General features: G+C 39.9%; 1 non-coding gene across 1 annotated transcript; it reads left to right on the plus strand.

Moving 5' to 3' along the window:
• Window positions 1-4712: 4712 nt before the first annotated feature.
• TRNAS-UGA (transfer RNA serine (anticodon UGA)) lies at window positions 4713-4794 on the plus strand. Its single transcript has one exon. It is a non-coding gene; the product is annotated as a tRNA-Ser (tRNA).
• The last annotated feature ends 7706 nt before the right edge of the window (window positions 4795-12500 follow it).

Genomic DNA, 12500 nt, shown 5'->3' on the forward strand with positions numbered 1-12500 from the left:
AGGTGTGAGTAAAAAGGAGGAAGCTGGTCAACATTCTGAGTAGGCTGTAGAGAGTCTTCCAAAAGAAGGCCCATGAGATAAAGTGCTGTTTATTTTAGTTAGCAAAAGTAGGCAAACGTAGGCACATTGGAGAGGAAGAAAAGAAACTTCAAAATATACAAACAGGATGAGAAGATCTGCGAGCACAGAAAAAGAGGGGCACAAATGCCGTGTAGTCGTGGCCGAGTGGTTAAGGCGATGGATTAGAAATCCATTGGGGTCTCCCCGCGCAGGTTTGAATCCTGCCGACTACGGAGGTTTGTTTTCCCTCATCCTTGAATATTCTTTAAAACCCAATGAAATGCAAAGTCTGCATGTATTAAAGTGCGTTTGAGTACTTATCCCTCGCTGTATTGCCAGCCATTCTTTTTCTCTCGCTGAAGAATGTTTCGTGCCGTCCTAAGCACTAACGCAAACTAAAGAGATGGAATCAGAAGGGCCTCAAACCCTACCGTTCTTCAAATGGTTTCCCTCAAAGCATTCCTGTGTAGTTGTGGCCGAGTGGTTAAGGCGATGGACTTGAAATCCATTGGGGTTTCCCCGCGCAAGTTCGTAATCCTGCCAACTACGTTTGGCTTGTTCACGTGGGTGCTAGTCTGTTGATCAGTTTGCTTTTCCACACCCCACTGTCAAAACTGTTTTAACATGATGAAAAGCGATCGATATGCTTGCTATGTCTCAGTCGTGCTCCATGTTTGTTCACAGCAATTACTTTATTCTGAGGCTTAAATGACTGTTTGACGCAACTTTTATTTTCACCAATAGAAAAGAGAGCCCAAGCAGCATTTACAATGCTAAAACCTACTTGTCTCTCCTGGCGCCAGCTTTCCCTTTGTCTGCCTCCAGAGAGATTTCCTAATGCCATTAGCAACTTGGAGGACTCCAAAGAGTTGGAAAAGCACGACGATCACTTGTTTGCCATTGGACTTCTTCCAACCGTCTAAGCACTTTTAGCATGATGTGATCAAATAGATTTAAAAACCACACGACTATCAGGAACTATCAAGACTTAACTGCAGCACTCAAGGGGCTGCTCAGCCATGTAAAGCTATTTAGGAATTTCCTAGCAACATAAAAAAGGTAACAAGGCATAGTGCAACCTTCTCGATACGAAAGATCAGAAATCTCAGTTGGATCGACGGAGCAGACCTTTGGAGCAGAAAGCGTGATGGGAAAAAGAAAAAGAAAACAAAGTACACATAACTTTTTTATCATTTCAGGAAAGTGGCTAGGGTCATGGTTTAAGCACAAGAAAAACCTTCATGAAAAAACTGACTATATGCTTGGTTTGCTTTCGGTCACAATGTGTCTGGTTTCGATGGCATTCCTGTGGGGAATGAAGGCTCTACATTAAGTTTGTCTGTCAGAATGCTAACTGGTTGCCCATGCTGTGTAAGTTGTTTGATAATAGAGGTCTGCCCTGAGCCAGCCAAGAGTAAAGTCACACACAGTGAGTTGTGTGACCAGGGCTTAACCACAGAAAGCTATTTAACATTTTGAATTTGCCTTAGTGAGCCTGTAGATAGAAAGAAGAGCCATGCAAAAAAAGAAAGAGGTTCCAACTCTCCCTTAGCGGTAACTTTGAAACGATGCACATTTAAAAAAACAGCGCCTAGAGAGATTTTGAGAAAGAACGGAAGCTGCCTTTTGGCTATATTTCTATCTCGACTCAGTTTAATAGTTGGATTCCTTCTGTCTTTAGTTATCTATTTTTTCCTAAACATTGACACGTTATTGATTTCAAATAGGCCAGAAAACAAGTTTTCAAAGTAATGCACTTTTTTTTTTCTCTTCTGGACTCTACTCTAGAAGGCTTCGCCCAGCCTTTACTTTCTTTCCTCTTCCAGGAATCGTTTCTGCTACAGTTCTGTAGTAAATCCATCTGGCAGCATGCACGGGATTTAGTATGAATAAGTTACCTTTGAGTGAATGCAGGGATTATTTGTATCTGGTCTGGATTGTGCTGGTAGCATATGAATTTGCTGCAGTGTCTGTATAAGCTGATTAATAGATGAGATCTGGCAGTAGTCAGCCAATGTCCAAGAATACATAGTGAGGTGTGAGTAAAAAGGAGGAAGCTGGTCAACATTCTGAGTAGGCTGTAGAGAGTCTTCCAAAAGAAGGCCCATGAGATAAAGTGCTGTTTATTTTAGTTTGCAAAAGTAGGCAAACGTAGGCACATTGGAGAAGAAGAAAAGAAACTTCAAAATATACAAACAGGATGAGAAGATCTGCGAGCACAGAAAAAGAGGGGCACAAACGCTGTGTAGTCGTGGCCGAGTGGTTAAGGCGATGGACTAGAAATCCATTGGGGTCACCCCGCGCAGATTCGAATCCTGCCGACTACGGAGGTTTGTTTTCCGTCATCCTTGAATATTCTTTAAAACCCAATGAAATGCAAAGTCTGCATGTATTAAAGTGCGTTTGAGTACTTATCCCTCGCTGTATTGCCAGCCATTCTTTTTCTCTCGCTGAAGAATGTTTCGTGCCGTCCTAAGCACTAACGCAAACTAAAGAGATGGAATCAGAAGGGCCTCAAACCCTACCGTTCTTCGAATGGTTTCCCTCAAAGCATTCCTGTGTAGTTGTGGCCGAGTGGTTAAGGCGATGGACTTGAAATCCATTGGGGTTTCCCCGCGCAGGTTCGATCCTGCCAACTACGTTTGGCTTGTTCACGTGGGTGCTAGTCTGTTGATCAGTTTGCTTTTCCACACCCCACTGTCAAAAATGTTTTAACATGATGAAAAGCGATCGATATGCTTGCTATGTCTCAGTCGTGCTCCATGTTTGTTCACAGCAATTACTTTATTCTGAGGCTTAAATGACTGTTTGACGCAACTTTTATTTTCACCAATAGAAAAGAGAGCCCAAGCAGCATTTACAATGCTAAAACCTACTTGTCTCTCCTGGCGCCAGCTTTCCCTTTGTCTGCCTCCAGAGAGATTTCCTAATGCCATTAGCAACTTGGAGGACTCCAAAGAGTTGGAAAAGCACGACGATCACTTGTTTGCCATTGGACTTCTTCCAACCGTCTAAGCACTTTTAGCATGATGTGATCAAATAGATTTAAAAACCACACGACTATCAGGAACTATCAAGACTTAACTGCAGCACTCAAGGGGCTGCTCAGCCATGTAAAGCTATTTAGGAATTTCCTAGCAACATAAAAAAGGTAACAAGGCATAGTGCAACCTTCTCGATACGAAAGATCAGAAATCTCAGTTGGATCGACGGAGCAGACCTTTGGAGCAGAAAGCCTGATGGGAAAAAGAAAAAGAAAACAAAGTACACATAACTTTTTTATCATTTCAGGAAAGTGGCTAGGGTCATGGTTTAAGCACAAGAAAAACCTTCATGAAAAAACTGACTATATGCTTGGTTTGCTTTCGGTCACAATGTGTCTGGTTTCGATGGCATTCCTGTGGGGAATGAAGGCTCTACATTAAGTTTGTCTGTCAGAATGCTAACCGGTTGCCCATGCTGTGTAAGTTGTTTGATAATAGAGGTCTGCCCTGAGCCAGCCAAGAGTAAAGTCACACACAGTGAGTTGTGTGACCAGGGCTTAACCACAGAAAGCTATTTAACATTTTGAATTTGCCTTAGTGAGCCTGTAGATAGAAAGAAGAGCCATGCAAAAAAAGAAAGAGGTTCCAACTCTCCCTTAGCGGTAACTTTGAAACGATGCACATTTAAAAAAACAGCGCCTAGAGAGATTTTGGGAAAGAACGGAAGCTGCCTTTTGGCTATATTTCTATCTCGACTCAGTTTAATAGTTGGATTCCTTCTGTCTTTAGTTATCTATTTTTTCCTAAACATTGACACGTTATTGATTTCAAATAGCCCAGAAAACAAGTTTTCAAAGTAATGCACTTTTTTTTTTCTCTTCTGGACTCTACTCTAGAAGGCTTCGCCCAGCCTTTACTTTCTTTCCTCTTCCAGGAATCGTCTCTGCTACAGTTCTGTAGTAAATCCATCTGGCAGCATGCACGGGATTTAGTATGAATAAGTTACCTTTGAGTGAATGCAGGGATTATTTGTATCTGGTCTGGATTGTGCTGGTAGCATATGAATTTGCTGCAGTGTCTGTATAAGCTGATTAATAGATGAGATCTGGCAGTAGTCAGCCAATGTCCAAGAATACATAGTGAGGTGTGAGTAAAAAGGAGGAAGCTGGTCAACATTCTGAGTAGGCTGTAGAGAGTCTTCCAAAAGAAGGCCCATGAGATAAAGTGCTGTTTATTTTAGTTAGCAAAAGTAGGCAAACGTAGGCACATTGGAGAAGAAGAAAAGAAACTTCAAAATATACAAACAGGATGAGGAGATCTGCGAGCACAGAAAAAGATGGGCACAAACGCCGTGTAGTCGTGGCCGAGTGGTTAAGGCGATGGATTAGAAATCCATTGGGGTCTCCCCGCGCAGGTTTGAATCCTGCCGACTACGGAGGTTTGTTTTCCCTCATCCTTGAATATTCTTTAAAACCCAATGAAATGCAAAGTCTGCATGTATTAAAGTGCGTTTGAGTACTTATCCCTCGCTGTATTGCCAGCCATTCTTTTTCTCTCGCTGAAGAATGTTTCGTGCCGTCCTAAGCACTAACGCAAAATAAAGAGATGGAATCAGAAGGGCCTCAAACCCTACCGTTCTTCGAATGGTTTCCCTCGAAGCATTCCTGTGTAGTTGTGGCCGAGTGGTTAAGGCGATGGACTTGAAATCCATTGGGGTTTCCCCGCGCAGGTTCGAATCCTGCCAACTATGTTTGGCTTGTTCACGTGGGTGCTAGTCTGTTGATCAGTTTGCTTTTCCACACCCCACTGTCTCAGTTATGTCTCAGTCGTGCTCCATGTTTGTTCACAGCAATTACTTTATTCTGAGGCTTAAATGACTGTTTGACGCAACTTTTATTTTCACCAAAGAAAAGAGAGCCCAAGCAGCATTTACAATGCTAAAACATACTTGTCTCTCCTGGCGCCAGCTTTCCCTTTGTATGTCTCCAGAGAGATTTCCTAATGCCATTAGCAACTTGGAGGACTCCAAAGAGTTGGAAAAGCACGACGATCACTTGTTTGCCATTGGACTTCTTCCAACCGTCTAAGCACTTTTAGCATGATGTGATCAAATAGATTTAAAAACCACACGACTATCAGGAACTATCAAGACTTAACTGCAGCACTCAAGGGGCTGCTCAGGCATGTAAAGCTATTTAGGAATTTCCTAGCAACATAAAAAAGGTAACAAGGCATAGTGCAACCTTCTCGATACGAAAGATCAGAAATCTCAGTTGGATCGACGGAGCAGACCTTTGGAGCAGAAAGCCTGATGGGAAAAAGAAAAAGAAAACAAAGTACACATAACTTTTTTATCATTTCAGGAAAGTGGCTAGGGTCATGGTTTAAGCACAAGAAAAACCTTTATGAAAAAACTGACTATATGCTTGGTTTGCTTTCGGTCACAATGTGTCTGGTTTCGATGGCATTCCTGTGGGGAATGAAGGCTCTACATTAAGTTTAAAATATAAGAAAAAAGGTATAAACAATATACCAGCAAGTGGAGCGCTATAATGAATATTAATATAAATAATGAGGGGGTATACTCACCCCTCCAACATAGTGATACAATGTGTCCAAATGTACATACAAAGTAAAACAACAAAAAGAGAGAATATAGTGCAGATGGTTTACAAAAATAAAAAATGAATAATAGTAGCAATTGGTTGAAACCACTCACGTGGGTTGGAGCCTATAAGCTATTGGCTCCGTAAGTGACTCCTTTTTGCTCTTGAGGCAGCAACACACCCCTTTATCCCAAACGATGTTCTCCCGGAGATATGGAACAAGCAGAGAGAGAGAACCTCATAGGTGGTATTGTACAGATAGTGTATACAAAATAGTGAGATAGTAATTGTTATGCTCACCTTAGACAGAGCCTTGAATTCCTGGCTCTGAGGTTTGTTGGCAATATGCTAATTTATTGGGATAGCATTCCCCACATAGTGTTCCTGGAGGCTAGAAAGGACTATATGGACTGATATAAAAAAATATCGATTTATTGTAGAGATAAAAAATAAAAAATAATAAAAACAATATTAAGACTTCTCAAAAGCATATAAGCTAAAAGGTAGAAAGTCCAAAAAGTCCAAAACTCCAGCTAAACGCGTTTCACTCTTGTATGAGCTTCCTCAGTAGCTGTGAAGTAGCCTCAGGAATCTTCCACTTTATAAGTGTTCTAAAGTTAATTCGGATCCTCCCTTTGGGGTCACAGGAAGTGTGATTATCCAATCATAAGGTCAGAGTCTCTTTCAAATTTCTTATACTGATCACCTGTAGTAAAAAAGCTTACATTGGCTGAATTGCCTGTCAATCAATTAAAAAACTTGATTAGAACGAATTCTATTGGTGGTTGGATGGGGCTTTCTTTTTAAAATTTCTTATATTGATCACCTGTGGTAAAAAAAGCTTGCATTGGCTGAATTGCCTGTCAATCAATTAAAAAACTTGATTAGAACAAATTCTATTGGTGGTTGGATGGGGCTGTCATGCATAGCACCCATTATGGGCAGTGGTTGGCGGAAGTGACATCACTTCCGCCCTCCAACATCTTCCCAAATGTCATTGTTAATAATAAAAATAAAAAAAACATTATGGGCAGTGGTTGGCGGAAGTGACATCACTTCCGCCCTCCAACATCTTCCCAAATGTCATTGTTAATAAAAAAAAAAAAAAAAAAACGGAATGAATATTAACAAAGTAAAATAAATAGATGGGTACAATAACAGAGAGGTATCCCTCAAATATAACATAAAATAAAAGGGATTACCAAAATGGGGGTCGATTAAAAACTTACTGAATGAGAGAGTGCAATCAAAACAAACTCCTCCCATTGGAATTCAAGACTTCATTTTTTAAAAGGACATAAAACCAAATGGTATAAATTTGCAGTTGGTGCAGATATAATATGATAGTGTTAAATATATGTTAAAGATAATTAAAGGAAATGACAGAGTTCAAAATCTATATTTAGACCTTTGGGTTGTAAAGTCTCAAGGCTAAAAATCCACCTCATTTCATTTTGAGCTAAAATTTTGTTAAAATCACCGCCTCTCCAATTCCCTAAAGTTTTGTGTATGCCCATAAATATGAGCCCCTGAGGATTGCTGTTGTGTGTAATCTTGAAATGATTGGATACACTGTGTCCTTCATATCCCTTCTTAATGTTCCTTATATGCTCTTCTATCCTAATATGTAAATTACGTTTTGTGCGGCCCACATACTTGAGGCCGCATGGACATTCCAATAGGTACACTACATTGGTTGAATGGCAAGTGATGAGATTGTTTATGTTGAACTCTTCATTTTCTTTAGTACTTTTGAATTTCCCTACATGTCTTTTTTTGCTTCCAGTGTTCCCGCACGCCAAACATATTCCACAACCAAAGAAACCTTTCCTAGTATCAATTGGCTTTATGCTGCATGGTTTTCTAATGTGGTTCCTTACTAGTAATTTTTTCATGTTAGGTGCCCCTCTAAAGATCACCTTGGGTTTGTCTGGTAGAATGGTGGACAGGACTGGGTCTTCCTTTAGGATTGACTAGTGTCTATTAATAATTTTTTTAAAATGACGGTTACCATGACTGTAATTACAGAAAATAGGTATGTTGTCATTATCATTAAATCTTTCTTTATTCTCATTAATCCCTTTACCTGTTAATAGGGTTTCTCTCTTAATTGCCATTACTTGATTAAGATCTTTGGTTAGATCATCTTGTTTATATCCTTTTTCCAACATTTTACCTTCTAATTTATGCGACTGTTCAATAAATTTAGTCTCCTCAGTGCAGTTTCTTTTTATACGGATAAATTGGGATTTGGGGATTCCCATAAGCCAAGGTGTAAAATGACAGCTCGTGGTGTGAATAAAACTATTTACATCTACTTTTTTAAAATGAGTGCTAGTTTTGATTTTATTATCTTCAATAAAAATGTCAAGATCTAAAAAGTTCACTCTCGTTTTGTTAAAATCCGTAGTGAGGGCTATGCCCCAATCATTATTGTTCAATGTATTAAGGAAGTTGGTTAGTGATTCTTCTGTGCCTTCCCAGATAAAAAACAGGTCATCTATGTAACGGCGATAGGTAACGAGGCCCGTCGCCCAGCCTGCCCCATGATGGATAAACTGGAGCTCCCAATATGCCATAAAAAGATTGGCATAGCTGGGCGCGAACCTCGTTCCCATCGCCGTTCCACAGGCCTGTAAATAAAAATGTCCATCGTACCAGAAGTAATTGCTGGTTAAAATTAAAAGAATCCCTTGCATAATAAAATCTATATGGTCAGGGGGGAAATTACCTGATTGCTCTAAAAAGAACCTGGTGGCCATACAGCCCCTATCATGTGCAATATTGGTGTAAAGGGAGCTCACATCAGCAGTGGTCAGAAAATAGTTTTCGTTCCACACCAATTCTTCTATGTGTCTTAATATATCCCCAGTATCCTTCAGATAGCTGGGTATTCCTTGAACAATTGGTTGCAAGCATTGGTCTATATACTCCGATAATCTACAGGACACAGAACCAATGCCTGAGACTATAGGCCTCCCTGGGGGTTGAGTCGGATTCTTGTGGATTTTGGGAAGGTGGTATAGTACTGGAATTCTTGGGAAATCAATTTTTAAGTAATTAAACTCTTTTTGGTTCAAGATCCCATTTGTAAGTCCTTCATTTAGGTAATTATGGAATTTGTCCTTGAGATTCTTTGTGGGGTCTGCTCCTAGTTTTATATAGGTATTGGTGTCCTCCAGTAATTTGTATGATTCCTTATTATAGTCATCTAATGTCATTAAAACTACACCTCCCCCCTTATCGGCTGGTTTTATAATTATTGAATTATCTTTCTGGAATTTCTTCAGGGCCATACACTCTTTCCTGGTGAGGTTCTGTTGATGTTTATTGGGTTCTTTAATTTTATTTATATCTCTCATCACTAATTTTTCAAATGTTACCATTTCACCTGATATTAAGTTTTTGGGATAGAACTTTGATTTTTCTTTCAAGTTAGTATGTTTATAGACATCATGTTGTGGGTCTTCGGAATTAGTTAAAATGGGGTTCTTGTGGAAAAATTTCTTTAGACATAATGTCCTCTTAAATTTATTTAAATCAACATATGTCTCGAATTTATTTAGCTTTTTAGTTGGTGCGAATTTCAAACCCTTCTGTAACAATTTGATTTGAGGAGAATTCAAGACATATGGCGTTAGGTTGAAAATCCCTGCTTGTTTTTCTCTATCTTTCATATTTCCTGGTTTCGTCTGTCTCTTTTTTCTCCTCTGAAGGTTCGCTCCTCCTCTAACTCCCCTTCCTCTATACTTCTCCGTCTCTTCTGTGGTGATCTCTGTTGGTATTGGGGTTTGTGTTTGACTCTGTTCCTCAGGTTCCAAAAATCCCCTTCCTGAGGGGTTCTGGCTAAGGTCTCGAATCTATTGGAGATAGGTATATGTGACAACCTTCTTGTACTTTTTCGGATTTTACTTTGGGCCGTTAAAAACTCGTCAGATCTTGCCCTTCTTTCTGTTCTTATTGGGGTTCTGATAATATCTTGGATATATGGCCTCGACACATGTGGTTCTCTTGTTCTCGTGCTTGAAACCTTAGGACGGTTCCATTCATTAGTGTCATTGGTTGTCCTGTGTTCTGTTCTATTTCTAGGCCCATTTTGGAAATTGGATTCATGGTACCTGTTTCGGATGTTATTTTGATAGTGTTTGACTGAATGTTGTGCTTTATTTCTATCGCCTTGTCTGTATATGGGCTGTTTTCTGTTTCCATATGTGTAAGCTTCATTCTTATTGTAATCAGTCCTATCACGTGTGTATTTTTTCTTTTTAATTTGGATCGTATCTTTTTCTACTTTTTCTAGGGTGTGTTGTAGATTGTCGGTGATTTTCCTATATTTCTCAGAATTAGTGTGATTTAATAAAAAATGTTGTTCCTTATTAATTTCTGCATCAAGTTTTTCCAAATTATACTCTCTTCGCTTAATTAAAGTTCTCATCATTGTGAATGAAAAAGAATCTAACATCACTGCCCATTCATCCATAAATGTTTTGTCATCTTGATCAAAGGAGGGAAACTTGGAGAGCCTCAGACCTCTCGGAGTTATTTTATCTCTGATGTATTTTTCTAGGGTAGCTATTTCCCATTTAATTCGTATTTCCTTACTTAAGAGTCTCTCCAAATTTCTCTGGCAATCTGAGATGGATCTCTCCTCAACTTGGTCAATTTGGTTGAAAAGATTCTCTTCCCCACCAAACAATTCATCTATGTTTTTGCAGTGGTGTTTTTTTCTTTGTTCAAAAAGTGACATAGTGCAGGTAGGCAAAATAGTGTACACACAAAGGTATTCGGTATGAAACACACAGAGAAAACAATAACTATCCCTTACTGAGATAGTGAGTGATATACTAAAGTGCCTGAATAAAAGCAGCTCAACACAAAAAGTGGAATACCTTAATCCACAATAAAGTGCAAAATATAAGAAAAAAGGTATAAACAATATACCAGCAAGTGGAGCGCTATAATGAATATTAATATAAATAATGAGGGGGTATACTCACCCCTCCAACATAGTGATACAATGTGTCCAAATGTACATACAAAGTAAAACAACAAAAAGAGAGAATATAGTGCAGATGGTTTACAAAAATAAAAAATGAATAATAGTAGCAATTGGTTGAAACCACTCACGTGGGTTGGAGCCTATAAGCTATTGGCTCCGTAAGTGACTCCTTTTTGCTCTTGAGGCAGCAACACACCCCTTTATCCCAAACGATGTTCTCCCGGAGATATGGAACAAGCAGAGAGAGAGAACCTCATAGGTGGTATTGTACAGATAGTGTATACAAAATAGTGAGATAGTAATTGTTATGCTCACCTTAGACAGAGCCTTGAATTCCTGGCTCTGAGGTTTGTTGGCAATATGCTAATTTATTGGGATAGCATTCCCCACATAGTGTTCCTGGAGGCTAGAAAGGACTATATGGACTGATATAAAAAAATATCGATTTATTGTAGAGATAAAAAATAAAAAATAATAAAAACAATATTAAGACTTCTCAAAAGCATATAAGCTAAAAGGTAGAAAGTCCAAAAAGTCCAAAACTCCAGCTAAACGCGTTTCACTCTTGTATGAGCTTCCTCAGTAGCTGTGAAGTAGCCTCAGGAATCTTCCACTTTATAAGTGTTCTTTTTTTTTTTTCTCATTTGTCTTTTTATTGAAACAAAAATATAGTTCAGACATTGTGCAGCGCAGTGCAACGTTTAACTCCTATACCAGCACAGTCGCAGCTGTGGGCTCAACTCCTGCATGAGGCTTGGTTAGCATCCTAACGTATGAGTTATAGACCCTTCGACATTTTCCACCAGTTTTACTCTCGGATGTCACATATACACTCGGACATAGCAAATGGTATGCTACATATTCTACCTGTGTTACATGCGTTACAATCTATCACAATGCAATGGTAACCTCTCGTATCCTGGTGCACGTCTGATAAACATTTGTATTGCTATTAATTTTTAAACATTTAACTGATGAGACGGGAAGGGTACAGAAAGAAAAGGGGGAAGGGAGGGAAGGGGCGGGGCGGGGGTACCCTAGACAACACATATTTTTCCTTGGTGAATTCGACTTGGTAGATTTGACTCTCTTCATGCCACTGGCATGATTACCTCTGTTCACCCTAAACCTTTTGCTTTGTAACACCAATGACATCATGATCTCCGTGTACCTGTCTAACACACAGCTGGCCAGCTGCCCCAATCTTTTTCGTATCTCTCACTGCAACCGTTTACCCTGCTTGCCATCCTTTCGTATGCGCTAATGGTGTCCATTTTGTTAGTGATGATATCTATGGTTGGAATTTTGTTGGTCTTCCAACAACCTGCCAGCACTATTTTCGCTACTGTGAGTACATTAATAATCACCTTCTTATGAGGGTGGGTGGCAATATCGGGTATGAGGTGGAGAATGTAGTGTTCTGGTTTCACAGGTAGGGTTGTACCCGTCCTGCACAATAGGAGGGAGGATATCTTTTCCCAAAATTTTGCTAGCGAGGGGCATGCCCAGAAGATGTGATGTATAGTCCCTTCATCGGTATTGCACCTCCAGCATTTCCCGGATGTCCCCGGGTACATACGTGCCAGTCTGTATGGTACCAAGTACCACCTCATTAGGACTTTGCAGTAAGCTTCCCAAAGGGCGAGGCTTTGCGATGCTCTTTTCGTGGTTGCTAGGGCCATATGCCAGTCTGTTGTGGGAAATTTGAGTCCCAGGTCCTCCTCCCATTGAATCATGTATGCCGGCTTATCATGTGCTATCTTGGTGACAAGCGCGTTATAACATGCTGACATCGGTTTCATGTGCCCGTGGGATAGTGCCTGCTTTAGCGTTAGCTGGGGTTCGATAGGG

This window comes from Pelobates fuscus, chromosome 12 (assembly GCF_036172605.1).
Source record: "Pelobates fuscus isolate aPelFus1 chromosome 12, aPelFus1.pri, whole genome shotgun sequence".
Taxonomy (NCBI): Eukaryota; Metazoa; Chordata; class Amphibia; order Anura; family Pelobatidae; genus Pelobates; species Pelobates fuscus.